Source organism: Ochotona princeps, chromosome 2 (assembly GCF_030435755.1).
Source record: "Ochotona princeps isolate mOchPri1 chromosome 2, mOchPri1.hap1, whole genome shotgun sequence".
Taxonomy (NCBI): domain Eukaryota; kingdom Metazoa; phylum Chordata; class Mammalia; order Lagomorpha; family Ochotonidae; genus Ochotona; species Ochotona princeps.
Window position 1 is genome coordinate 133971333 of NC_080833.1, and position 12790 is coordinate 133984122.

The window sequence follows — 12790 nt, forward strand, 5'->3', positions numbered from 1 at the left end:
TCATAGCCACTTTCAGACATATGTGCTGCCAGAGCCCTTGGTTTCCATGGCAGAGGAAAATGGCTTTGGCCGTGAACTTGTCTTTGGCTGTGGAGTTTTGAGCGCCTTGAGTGAGGAGGTCCATGTTAGTTTTGTGTGGGTGCTCAAGCTGCTTGATTCTATCCCACTGGGCTCAATGGGCATTGGAACGGAAGTGACCAAACAGGGTTTCCTAGAAATCTGCCAGGACAGCTGATGGTATGTGAAGTGCATGAAGCAGGTGGAGTTGTTTTGGCACTGGAAGAGCTGTGCTGCTGCTTCGGGCAGTTGCCATTCACCACCACACTACCTTCAATAGGTGTCATAGCCACTTTCAGACATATGTGCTGCCAGAGCACTTGGTTTCCATGGCAGCGGGAAATGGCTTGGGCTCTGAACTTGTCTTTGGGTGTGGAGTTTTGAGCGCCTCGAGTGAGGAGCTCCATGTTAGTTTTGTGTGGGTGCTCAAGCTGCTTGATTCCATCCCACTGGGCTCAATGGGCATGGGACCGGAAGTGAGCAAACAGGGTTTCCTAGATAGCTGCCAGGACAGCTGATGCTATGTGAAGTGCATGAGGCAGGTGGAGTTGTTTTGGCACTGGAAGAGCTGTGCTGCTGCTTCGGGCAGTTGCCATTCACCACCACACTACCTTCAATAGGTGTCATAGCCACTTTCAGACATATGTGCTGCCAGAGCACTTGGTTTCCATGCCAGCGGGAAATGGCTTGGGCCCTGAACTTGTCTTTGGCTGTGGAGTTTTGAGCACCTTGAGTGAGGAGCTCCATGTTAGTTTTGTGTGGGTGCTCAAGCTGCTTGATTCCATCCCCTGGGCTCAATGGGCATGGGACCGGAAGTGAGCAAACAGGGTTTCCTAGATAGCTGCCAGAACAGCTGATGGTATGTGAAGTGCATGAGGCAGGAGGAGGTGTTTTGGCACTGGAAGAGCTGTGCTGCTGCTTCGGGCAGTTGCCATTCACCACCACATTACCTTTCCTAGGTGTCATAGCCACTTTCAGACATATGTGCTGCCAGAGCACTTGGTTTCCATGGCAGCGGGAAATGGCTTGGGCTCTGAACTTGTCTTTGGCTGTGGAGTTTTGAGCGCCTTGAGTGAGGAGCTGCATGTTAGTTTTGTGTGGGTGCTCAAGCTGCTTGATTCCATCCCACTGGGCTCAATGGGCATTGAATCGGAAGTGACCAAGCAGGGTTTCCTAGATAGCTGGCAGGACAGCTGATGGTATGTGAAGTGCATGAGGCAGGTGGAATTGTTTTGGCACTGGAAGAGCTGTGCTGCTGCTTCGGGCAGTTGCCATTCACCACCACACTACCTTCCCTAGATGTCATAGACACTTGCAGACATATGTGCTGCCAGAGCACTTGGTTTCCATGGCAGCGGGAAATGGCTTGGGCTCTGAACTTGTCTTTTCCTGTGGAGTTTTGAGCGCCTTGAGTGAGGAGCTGCATGTTAGTTTTGTGTGGGTGCTCAAGCTGCTTGATTCCATCCCACTGGGCTCAAGGGGCAGGGGACCCGAAGTGAGCAAACAGGGTTTCCTAGATAGCTGCCAGGACAGCTGATGGTATGTGAAGTGCATGAGGCAGGTGGAGTTGTTTTGGCACTGGAAGAGCTGTGCTGCTGCTTCGGGCAGTTGCCATTCACCACCACACTCCCTTCCCTAGGTGTCATAGACACTTGCAGACATATGTGCTGCCAGAGCACTTGGTTTCCATGGCAGCGGGAAATGGCTTTGGCCCTGAACTTGTCTTTGGCTGTGGAGTTTTGAGCGCCTTGAGTGAAGGAGCTCCATGTTAGTTTTGTGTGGGTGCTCAAGCTGCTTGATTCCATCCCACTGGGCTCAATGGGCATGGGACCGGAAGTGAGCAAACAGGGTTTCCTAGATAGCTGCCAGGACAGCTGATGGTATGTGAAGTTTAGGAAGCAGATGGAGTTGTTTTGGCACTGGAAGAGCTGTGCTGCTGCTTCGGGCAGTTGCCATTCACCACCACACTACCTTCCCTAGGTGTCATAGCCACTTTCAGACATATGTGCTGCCAGAGCACTTGGTTTCCATGGCAGCGGGAAATGGCTTTGGCTCTGAACTTGTCTTTGGCTGTGGAGTTTTGAGCGCCTTGAGTGAGGAGCTCCATGTTAGTTTTGTGTGGGTGCTCAAGCTGCTTGATTCCATCCCACTGGGCTCAAAGGGCATTGGACCGAAAGTGAGCAAACAGGGTTTCCTAGATAGCTGCCAGGACAGCTGATGGTATGTGAAGTGCATGAGGCAGGTGGAGTTGTTTTGGCACTGGAAGAGCTGTGTTGCTGCTTCGGGCAGTTGCCATTCACCACCACACTACCTTCAATAGGTGTAATAGCCACTTTCAGACATATGTGCTGCCAGAGCACTTGGTTTCCATGGCAGCGGGAAATGGCTTGGGCTCTGAACTTGTCTTTGGCTGTGGAGTTTTGAGCACATTGCGTGAGGAGCTCCATGTTAGTTTTGTGTGGGTGCTCAAGCTGCTTGATTCCATCCCACTGGGCTCAATGGGCATGGGACCGGAAGTGAGCAAACAGGGTTTCCTAGATAGCTGCCAGGACAGCTGATGGTATGTGAAGTTTAGGAAGCAGATGGAGTTGTTTTGGCATTGGAAGAGCTGTGCTGCTGCTTCGGGCAGTTGCCATTCACCACCACACTCCCTTCCCAAGGTGTCATAGCCGCTTTCAGACATATGTGCTGCCAGAGCACTTGGTTTCCATGGCAGCGGGAAATGGCTTGGGCGCTGAACTTGTCTTTGGCTGTGGAGCTTTGAGCGCCTTGAGTGAGGAGCTCCATGTTAGTTTTGTGTGGGTTCTCAAGCTGCTTGATTCCATCCCACTGGGCTCAATGGGCATGGGACCGGAAGTGAGCAAACAGGGTTTCCTAGATAGCTGCCAGGACAGCTGATGGTATGTGAAGTGCATGAGGCAGGTGGAGTTGTTTTGGCACTGGAAGAGCTGTGCTGCTGCTTCGGGCAGTTGCCATTCACCACCACACTACATTCCCTAGGTGTCATTGCGACTTTCAAATATATGTGCTGCCAGAGCACTTGGTTTCCATGGCAGTGGGAAATGGCTTGGGCTCTGAACTTGTCTTTGGCTGTGGAGTTTTGAGCACCATGAGTGAGGAGCTCCATGTTAGTTTTGTGTGGGTGCTCAAGCTTCTTGATTCCATCCCACTGGGCTCAATTTGCATGGGACCGGAAGTGACCAAACAGGGTTTCCTAGATAACAGCCAGAATAGCTGATGGTATGTGAAGTTCATGAGGCAGGTGGAGTTGTGTTGGCACTGGAAGAGCTGTGCTGCTGCTTCGGGCAGTTGCCATTCACCACCACACTACCTTCCCTATGTGTCATAGCCACTTTCAGACATATGTGCTGCCAGAGCACTGGGTTTCCATGGCAGCGGGAAATGGCTTTAATCGCTCTGAACTTGTGTTTGGGTGTGGAGTTTTGAGCGCCTTGCGTGAGGAGCTGCATTAAAGTTCTGTGTGGGTGCTCAAGCTGCTTGATTCCATCCCACTGGGCTCAATGGGCATTGGACTGGAAGTGACCAAACAGGGTTTCCTAGATAGCTGCCAGGACAGCTGATGGTATGTGAAGTGCATGAGGCAGGTGGAGTTGTTTTGGCACTGGAAGAGCTGTGCTGCTGCTTCGGGCATTTGCCATTCACCACCACACTACCTTCCCTAGGTGTCATAGCCACTTTCAGACATATGTACTGCCAGAGCACTTGGTTTCCATGGCAGCGGGAAATGGCTTGGGCGCTGAACGTGTCTTTGGTGGTGGAGTTTTGAGTGCCTTGAGTGAGGAGCTCCATGTTAGTTTTGTGTGGGTGCTCAAGCTGCTTGATTCCATCCCACTGGGCTCAATGGGCATAGGACCGGAAGTGAGCAAACAGGGTTTCCTAGATAGCTGCCGGGACAGCTGATGGTATGTGATGTGCATGAGGCAGGTGGAGTTGTTTTGGCACTGGAAGAGCTGTGCTGCTGCTTCTGGGAAGTTGCCATTCACCACCACACTACCTTCCCTAGGTGTCATATTCACTTTCAGACATATGTGCTGCCAGAGCACTTGGTTTCCATGGCAGCGGGAAATGGCTTGGGCGCTGAACTTGTCTTTGGCTGTGGAGTTTTGAGCGACTTGAGTGAGGAGCTCCATGTTAGTTTTGTGTGGGTGCTCAAGCTGCTTGATTCCATCCCACTGGGCTCAATGGGCATGGGCCCTGAAGTGAGCAAACAGGGTTTCCTAACTAGCTGCCAGGACAGCTGATGGTATCTGAATTCTGTGAGGCAGGTGGAGTTGTTTTGGCACAGAAGAGCTGTGCTGCTGCTTCGGGCAGTTGCCATTCACCACCACACTACATTCCCTAGGTGTCATTGCGACTTTCAAATATATGTGCTGCCAGAGCACTTGGTTTCCATGGCAGTGGGAAATGGCTTGGGCTCTGAACTTGTCTTTGGCTGTGGAGTTTTGAGCGCCATGAGTGAGGAGCTCCATGTTAGTTTTGTGTGGGTACTCAAGCTGCTTGATTCCATCCCCCTGGGCTCAATTTGCATGGGACCGGAAGTGACCAAACAGGGTTTCCTAGATAACAGCCAGAATAGCTGATGGTATGTGAAGTTCATGAGGCAGGTGGAGTTGTGTTGGCACTGGAAGAGCTGTGCTGCTGCTTCTGGCAGTTGCCATTCACCACCACACTACCTTCCCTATGTGTCATAGCCACTTTCAGACATATGTGCTGCCAGAGCACTGGGTTTCCATGGCAGCGGGAAATGGCTTTAATCGCTCTGAACTTGTGTTTGGCTGTGGAGTTTTGAGCGCCTTGCGTGAGGAGCTCCATTAAAGTTCTGTGTGGGTGCTCAAGCTGCTTGATTCCATCCCACTGGGTCTAATTTGCTTTGGACCGAAAGTGAGCAAACAGGGTTTCCTAGATAGCTGCCAGGACAGCTGATGGTATGTGAAGTGCATGAGGCAGGTGGAGTTGTTTTGGCCCTGGAAGAGCTGTGCTGCTGCTTCGGGCAGTTGCCATTCACCACCACACTACCTTCCCTAGGTGTCATAGCCACTTTCAGACATATGTGCTGCCAGAGCACTTGGTTTCCATGGCAGCGGGAAATGGCTTGGGCGCTGAACGTGTCTTTGGCGGTGGAGTTTTGAGTGCCTTGAGTGAGGAGCTCCATGTTAGTTTTGTGTGGGTGCTCAAGCTTCTTGATTCCATCCCACTGGGTCTAATTTGCTTTGGACCGAAACTGACCAAACAGGGTTTCCTAGATAGCTGCCAGGACAGCTGATGGTATCTGAATTTTGTGAGGCAGGTGGAGATGTTTTGGCACTGGAAGAGCTGTGCTGCTGCTTCGGGCAGTTGCCATTCACCACCACACTACCTTCCCTAGGTGTCATAGCCACTTTCAGACATATGTGCTGCCAGAGCACTTGGTTTCCATGGCAGCGGGAAATGGCTTGGTCGCTGAACTTGCCTTTGGCTGTGGAGTTTTGAGCGCCATGAGTGAGGAGCTGCATGTTAGTTTTGTGTGGGTGCTCAAGCTGCTTGATTCCATCCCACTGGGCTCAATGGACATTAGACCGGAAGTGAGCAAACAGGGTTTCCTAAATAACAGCCAGAATAGCTGATGGTATGTGAAGTTCATGAGGCAGGTGGAGTTGTTTTGGCACTGGAAGAGCTGTGCTGCTGCTTCGGGCAGTTGCCATTCACCACCACACTACCTTCCCTAGGTGTCATAGCCACTTTCAGACATATGTGCTGCCAGAGCACTTGGTTTCCATGGCAGCGGGAAATGGCTTGGGCTCTGAACTTGTCTTTGGCTGTGGAGTTTTGAGCGCCTTGAGTGAGGAGCTCCATGTTAGTTTTTTGTGGATGCTCGAGCTGGTTGATTCCATCCCACTGGGCTCAATGGGCATGGTACCGGAAATTTCCAAACAGGGTTTCGTAGATAGCTGCCAGGACAGCTGAAGGTATTTGAAGTGCATGAGGCATGTGGAGTTGTTTGGCACTGGAAGAGCTGTGCTGCTGCTTCGGGCAGTTGCCATTCACCACCACACTACCTTCCTTAGGTGTCATAGCCATTTTCTGACATATGTGCTGCCAGAGCCCTTGGTTTCCATGGCAGCGGGAAATGGCTTGGGCGCTGAAGTTGTGTTTGGCGGTGGAGTTTTGAGCGCCTTCAGTGAGGAGCTGCATGTTAGTTTTGTGTGGGTGCTCAAGCTGCTTGATTCCATCCCACTGGGCTCAATGGACATTAGACCGGAAGTGACCAAACAGGGTTTCCTAGATAACAAACAGAATAGCTGATGGTATGTGAAGTGCATGAGGCAGGTGAAGTTGTTTTGGCACTGGAAGAGCTGTGCTGCTGCCTTTGGCAGTTGCCATTCACCACCACACTACCTTCCCTAGGTGTCATAGCCACTTTCAGACATATGTGCTGCCAGATCACTTGGTTTCCATGGCAGCGGGAAATGGCTTGGCTCTGAACTTGTGTTTGGCGGTGGAGGTTTGAGCGCCTTGAGTGAGGAGCTCCATGTTAGTTTTGTGTGGGTGCTCAAGCTGCTTGATTCCCTCCCACAAGGTTCAATGGGCATTGGACCGGAAGTGAGCAAACAGGGTTTCCTAGATAGCTGCCAGCACAGCTGATGGTATCTGAATTTTGTGAGGCAGGTAGAGATGTTTTGGCACTGGAAGAGCTGTGCTGCTGCTTCGAGCAGTTGCCATTCACCACCACACTACCTTCCCTAGGTGTCATAGCCACTTTCAGACATATGTGCTGCCAGAGCACTTGGTTTCCATGGCAGCGGGAAATGGCTTGGGCACTGAAATTGTCTTTGGCTGTGTAGTTTTGAGTGCCTTGAGTAGGTGCTCCATGTTAGTTTTGTGTGGGTGCTCAAGCTTCTTGATTCCATCCCACTGGGTCTAATTTGCTTTGGACCGAAACTGACCCAACAGGGTTTCCTAGATAGCTGACAGGACAGCTGATGGTATCTGAATTTTGTGAAGCAGCTGGAGTTGTTTTGGCACTGGAAGAGCTGTGCTGTTGCTTCGGGCAGTTGCCATTCACCACCACACTACCTTCCCTAGGTGTCATAGCCACTTTCAGACATATGTGCTGCCAGAGCACTTGGTTTCCATGGCAGCGGGAAATGGCTTGGTCGCTGAAATTGTCTTTGGCTGTGGAGTTTTGAGCGCCTTGATTGAGGAGCTGCATGTAAGTTTTGTGTGGGTGCTCAAGCTGCTTGATTCCCTCCCACAAGGCTCAATGGGTATTGGACCGGAAGTGAGCAAACAGGGTTTCCTAGATAGCTGACAGGACAGCTGATGGTATGTGAAGTGCATGAGGCAGGTGGAGTTGTTTTGGCACTGGAAGAGCTGTGCTGCTGGTTCGGGCAGTTGCCATTCACCACCACACTACCTTCCCTAGGTGTCATAGCCAACTTCAGACATATGTGCTGCCAGAGCACTTGGTTTCCATGGCAGCGGGAAATGGCTTGGGCGCTGTACTTGTGTTTGGCTGTGGAGATTTGAGCACCTTGAGTGAGGAGCTGCATGTAAGTTTTGTGTGGGTGCTCAAGCTGCTTGATTCCATCCCACTGGGCTCAATGGGCATTGGACAGGAAGTGAGCAAACAGGGTTTCCTAGATAGCTGCCAGGACAGCTGATGTGTCTGAAATTTGTGAGGCAGGTCGAGTTGTTTCGGCAGTGGAAGAGCTGTACTGCTGCTTTTGGCAGTTGCCATTCACCACCCCACTACCTTCCCTAGGTGTCATAGCCACTTTCAGACATATGTGCTGCCAGAGCACTTGGTTTCCATGGCAGCGGGAAAGGGCTTGGGAGCTGAACTTGTCTTTGTCTGTGAAGTATTGAGCGCCTTGAGTGAGGAGCTCCATGTTAGTTTTGTGTGGGTGCTCAATCTGCTTGATTCCATCCCACTGGGTTCAAAGGGCATGGGACCGAAGTGAGTAAACAGGGTTTCCTAGATAGCTGCCAGGACAGCTGATGGTATGTGAAGTGCATGAGGCAGGTGGAGATGTTTTGGCACTGGAAGAGCTCTGCTGCTGCTTTGGGCAGTTGCCATTCACCACCACACTACCTTCCCTAGGTGTCATAGCCACTTTCAGACATATGTGCTGCCAGAGCACGTGGTTTCCATGGCATCGGGAAATGACTTGGGTGCTGAACTTGTCTTTGGCTGTGGAGTTTTGAGTGCCTTGAGTGAGGAGCGGCATGTAAGTTCCGTGAGGGTGCTCAAGCTGCTTGATTAAATCCCACTGGGCTCAATGGGCATTGGACCGGAAGTGAGCAAACAGGGTTTCCTAGATAGCTGCCAGGACAGCTGATGGTATGTGAAGTGCATGAGGCAGGTGGAGTTGTTTTGGCAGTGGAAGAGCTGTGCTGCTGCTTCGGGCATTTGCCATTCACCACCACACTACCTTCCCTAGGTGTCATAGCCACTTTCAGACATATGTACTGCCAGAGCACTTGGTTTCCATGGCAGCGGGAAATGGCTTGGGCGCTGAACGTGTCTTTGGTGGTGGAGTTTTGAGTGCCTTGAGTGAGGAGCTCCATGTTAGTTTTGTGTGGGTGCTCAAGCTGCTTGATTCCATCCCACTGGGCTCAATGGGCATTGGACCGGAAGTGAGCAAACAGGGTTTCCTAGATAGCTGCCGGGACAGCTGATGGTATGTGATGTGCATGAGGCAGGTGGAGTTGTTTTGGCACTGGAAGAGCTGTGCTGCTGCTTCTGGGAAGTTGCCATTCACCACCACACTACCTTCCCTAGGTGTCATATTCACTTTCAGACATATGTGCTGCCAGAGCACTTGGTTTCCATGGCAGCGGGAAATGGCTTGGGCGCTGAACTTGTCTTTGGCTGTGGAGTTTTGAGCGACTTGAGTGAGGAGCTCCATGTTAGTTTTGTGTGGGTGCTCAAGCTGCTTGATTCCATCCCACTGGGCTCAATGGGCATGGGCCCTGAAGTGAGCAAACAGGGTTTCCTAACTAGCTGCCAGGACAGCTGATGGTATCTGAATTCTGTGAGGCAGGTAGAGTTGTTTTGGCACAGAAGAGCTGTGCTGCTGCTTCGGGCAGTTGCCATTCACCACCACACTACATTCCCTAGGTGTCATTGCGACTTTCAAATATATGTGCTGCCAGAGCACTTGGTTTCCATGGCAGTGGGAAATGGCTTGGGCTCTGAACTTGTCTTTGGCTGTGGAGTTTTGAGCACCATGAGTGAGGAGCTCCATGTTAGTTTTGTGTGGGTGCTCAAGCTTCTTGATTCCATCCCACTGGGCTCAATTTGCATGGGACCGGAAGTGACCAAACAGGGTTTCCTAGATAACAGCCTGAATAGCTGATGGTATGTGAAGTTCATGAGGCAGGTGGAGTTGTGTTGGCACTGGAAGAGCTGTGCTGCTGCTTCTGGCAGTTGCCATTCACCACCACACTACCTTCCCTATGTGTCATAGCCACTTTCAGACATATGTGTTGCCAGAGCACTGGGTTTCCATGGCAGCGGGAAATGGCTTTAATCGCTCTGAACTTGTGTTTGGGTGTGGAGTTTTGAGTGCCTTGCGTGAGGAGCTGCATTAAAGTTCTGTGTGGGTGCTCAAGCTGCTTGATTCCATCCCACTGGGCTCAATGGGCATTGGACTGGAAGTGACCAAACAGGGTTTCCTAGATAGCTGCCAGGACAGCTGATGGTATGTGAAGTGCATGAGGCAGGTGGAGTTGTTTTGGCACTGGAAGAGCTGTGCTGCTGCTTCGGGCATTTGCCATTCACCACCACACTACCTTCCCTACGTGTCATAGCCACTTTCAGACATATGTACTGCCAGAGCACTTGGTTTCCATGGCAGCGGGAAATGGCTTGGGCGCTGAACGTGTCTTTGGTGGTGGAGTTTTGAGTGCCTTGAGTGAGGAGCTCCATGTTAGTTTTGTGTGGGTGCTCAAGCTGCTTGATTCCATCCCACTGGGCTCAATGGGCATGGGCCCTGAAGTGAGCAAACAGGGTTTCCTAACTAGCTGCCAGGACAGCTGATGGTATCTGAATTCTGTGAGGCAGGTAGAGTTGTTTTGGCACAGAAGAGCTGTGCTGCTGCTTCGGGCAGTTGCCATTCACCACCACACTACATTCCCTAGGTGTCATTGCGACTTTCAAATATATGTGCTGCCAGAGCACTTGGTTTCCATGGCAGTGGGAAATGGCTTGGGCTCTGAACTTGTCTTTGGCTGTGGAGTTTTGAGCGCCATGAGTGAGGAGCTGCATGTTAGTTTTGTGTGGGTACTCAAGCTGCTTGATTCCATCCCCCTGGGCTCAATTTGCATGGGACCGGAAGTGACCAAACAGGGTTTCCTAGATAACAGCCAGAATAGCTGATGGTATGTGAAGTTCATGAGGCAGGTGGAGTTGTGTTGGCACTGGAAGAGCTGTGCTGCTGCTTCTGGCAGTTGCCATTTACCACCACACTACCTTCCCTATGTGTCATAGCCACTTTCAGACATATGTGCTGCCAGAGCACTGGGTTTCCATGGCAGCGGGAAATGGCTTTAATCGCTCTGAACTTGTGTTTGGGTGTGGAGTTTTGAGCGCCTTGCGTGAGGAGCTGCATTAAAGTTCTGTGTGGGTGCTCAAGCTGCTTGATTCCATCCCACTGGGTCTAATTTGCTTTGGACCGAAAGTGAGCAAACAGGGTTTCCTAGATAGCTGCCAGGACAGCTGATGGTATGTGAAGTGCATGAGGCAGGTGGAGTTGTTTTGGCCCTGGAAGAGCTGTGCTGCTGCTTCGGGCAGTTGCCATTCACCACCACACTACCTTCCCTAGGTGTCATAGCCACTTTCAGACATATGTGCTGCCAGAGCACTTGGTTTCCATGGCAGCGGGAAATCGCTTTAATGGCTCTGAATTTGTCTTTGGCTGTGGAGTTTTGAGCGCCTTGAGTGAGGAGCTGCATGTAAGTTTTGTGTGGGTGCTCAAGCTGCTTGATTCCATCCCACTGGGCTCAATGGGCATTGGACCGGAAGTGAGCAAACAGGGTTTCCTAGATAGCTGCCAAGACAGCTGATGGTATGTGAAGTGCATGAGGCAGGTGGAGTTGTTTTGGCACTGGAAGAGCTGTGCTGCTGCTTCGGGCAGTTGCCATTCACCACCACACTACCTTCCCTAGGTGTCATAGCCACTTTCAGACATATGTGCTGCCAGAGCACTTGGTTTCCATGGCAGCGGGAAATGGCTTGGGCGCTGAACGTGTCTTTGGCGGTGGAGTTTTGAGTGCCTTGAGTGAGGAGCTCCATGTTAGTTTTGTGTGGGTGCTCAAGCTGCTTGATTCCATCCCACTGGGCTCAATGGGCATGGGACCGGAAGTGAGCAAACAGGCTTTCCTAGATAGCTGCCGGGACAGCTGATGGTATGTGATGTGCATGAGGCAGGTGTAGTTGTTTTGGCACTGGAAGAGCTGTGCTGCTGCTTCTGGGAAGTTGCCATTCACCACCACACTACCTTCCCTAGGTGTCATATTCACTTTCAGACATATGTGCTGCCAGAGCACTTGGTTTCCATGGCAGCGGGAAATGGCTTGGGCGCTGAACTTGTCTTTGGCTGTGGAGTTTTGAGCGACTTGAGTGAGGAGCTCCATGTTAGTTTTGTGTGGGTGCTCAAGCTTCTTGATTCCATCCCACTGGGTCTAATTTGCTTTGGACCGAAACTGACCAAACAGGGTTTCCTAGATAGCTGCCAGGACAGCTGATGGTATCTGAATTTTGTGAGGCAGGTGGAGATGTTTTGGCACTGGAAGAGCTGTGCTGCTGCTTCGGGCAGTTGCCATTCACCACCACACTACCTTCCCTAGGTGTCATAGCCACTTTCAGACATATGTGCTGCCAGAGCACTTGGTTTCCATGGCAGCGGGAAATGGCTTGGTCGCTGAACTTGCCTTTGGCTGTGGAGTTTTGAGCGCCATGAGTGAGGAGCTGCATGTTAGTTTTGTGTGGGTGCTCAAGCTGCTTGATTCCATCCCACTGGGCTCAATGGACATTAGACCGGAAGTGAGCAAACAGGGTTTCCTAGATAACAGCCAGAATAGCTGATGGTATGTGAAGTTCATGAGGCAGGTGGAGTTGTTTTGGCACTGGAAGAGCTGTGCTGCTGCTTCGGGCAGTTGCCATTCACCACCACACTACCTTCCCTAGGTGTCATAGCCACTTTCAGACATATGTGCTGCCAGAGCACTTGGTTTCCATGGCAGCGGGAAATGGCTTGGGCTCTGAACTTGTCTTTGGCTGTGGAGTTTTGAGCGCCTTGAGTGAGGAGCTCCATGTTAGTTTTGTGTGGATGCTCGAGCTGGTTGATTCCATCCCACTGGGCTCAATGGGCATGGTACCGGAAATTTCCAAACAGGGTTTCGTAGATAGCTGCCAGGACAGCTGAAGGTATTTGAAGTGCATGAGGCATGTGGAGTTGTTTGGCACTGGAAGAGCTGTGCTGCTGCTTCGGGCAGTTGCCATTCACCACCACACTACCTTCCTTAGGTGTCATAGCCATTTTCTGACATATGTGCTGCCAGAGCCCTTGGTTTCCATGGCAGCGGGAAATGGCTTGGGCGCTGAAGTTGTGTTTGGCGGTGGAGTTTTGAGCGCCTTCAGTGAGGAGCTGCATGTTAGTTTTGTGTGGGTGCTCAAGCTGCTTGATTCCATCCCACTGGGCTCAATGGGCATTGGACCGGAAGTGAGCAA